The sequence below is a fragment of the Ceratosolen solmsi genome, unplaced genomic scaffold (assembly GCF_000503995.2).
Source record: "Ceratosolen solmsi marchali unplaced genomic scaffold, CerSol_1.0 scaffold148, whole genome shotgun sequence".
Lineage (NCBI taxonomy): Eukaryota > Metazoa > Arthropoda > Insecta > Hymenoptera > Agaonidae > Ceratosolen > Ceratosolen solmsi.
In genome coordinates this window covers 111,571-113,053 of record NW_011948446.1, presented here as the reverse complement: position 1 = coordinate 113,053, position 1,483 = coordinate 111,571, and the positions used below count along the sequence as shown (strand labels likewise).

The 1,483-nt window shown below is 25.8% G+C and overlaps 1 non-coding gene across 1 annotated transcript; it reads left to right on the top strand.

Annotated features, from left to right (window-relative positions):
* The first annotated feature begins 355 nt into the window (after positions 1–355).
* TRNAM-CAU (transfer RNA methionine (anticodon CAU)) lies at positions 356–428 on the top strand. The gene has a single exon. It is a non-coding gene; the product is annotated as a tRNA-Met (tRNA).
* Positions 429–1,483: the final 1,055 nt, after the last annotated feature.

Below are 1,483 nucleotides of genomic sequence, written 5' to 3'. Positions count from 1 at the left end.
GTCTACTTAAATTAATTTTTGTTACAGAGGTTTCAATTTCTAATGAAAAATGGATTCGAACTATTGATGAAATTTTTATGTAAATAAATGAATTGTGCTTTCAAAGAAAATATAAATTTTCTTTAAACATTCTTATAATTTTGAGAATACAATTTTATTTACGTGACCATTATAATTACTTCATAATCAAGCAGACGATCCTATTGGCTAGGGTGCCATCTTTTAAATATACTTGACTTACATAATATTACTTTGCTTATAAAAGAAATAACATTCAAAACCATAAAAAGATGTAATCATTTAAAATATTATTATTTCCGTCTTCTAAATGATGCATTGAAAATAAAGTATAAAGGCCTCGGTAGCGCAGTAGGCAGCGCGTAAGTCTCATAATCTTAAGGTCGTGAGTTCGATCCTCACCCGGGGCATTTTTTTTTCGCATTACATGTTTATGGATAATTTAAATTAATTATTAGAAAAAATGACAACGGGTCTAAGTTACAATCGAGTTATATATACGTTCCATTCCCATTCTATAAGTTATTTCATATCTAATGACAAACAAAAGGATATTAGTTTATAAGATAGATATTCATTGCATTTTTGAAATATATAAACGTTTGCGTCAACGGTATACTACATCTGAGATTTGTATTTAATTATGATTTAAAATGTCTAATAATTTTCAAGTTGGTCAAGTAAGGAGAGTTAAGCTATTAATGCTATTTATTGATAGAAGAAGATACATTGCTTTCATAGTATAATTGTGTAAAAATAGAAAGATTTTTATACAAACATATATAAGTAATCGCACCTTATAAAATATTTATTTAAAATTAAATGCATATATATTGACAATTGATGATCTTCAAGTAAATAAGCTTATATATAAATATAAATTTGTATACTATTTGTATTAGGATGAATATTTTTCGGATAGCTGAAATTTTAATATCTTGTTGATAAAATTCATTGAATAGAAAATGAACTTAAACTTAAATGCCACAATATTATAAATATTGAAATTGATGAAGAGTATGAATGTGTGTCGAATGTATTCACACCATTTGTATACAGCAGACGGGAACTCATTTTGCACATATTGCGTAACTTTGATAGATTCTATCTTCTGACTTAATGCAATTCCCTTTAGATTGAATCGTATAGTTTGATATAGGGCACAAGGGTAAAACTATTTGCCATTTATCCGGTATACGATTTTGTCATATGTTATAGAAATATAAGTATATTGAAGAAATACAGTTTAATTTTATCATTTGTAAAGTATTATGTAATTGTTATTAATTATTTAAATTATATGAATCATGATTATGTGCATGTGAAAGATTTCTATTTTTAGATTTAATATCATCTATTTCGCTCTAAAAATAACATAGTATTTTCTATTATTGAATAAAAAATGTATAGAATATCAAGAGATTATACAGATTATCTTCGCTATTGATTGGCCCTGGTCTCATGA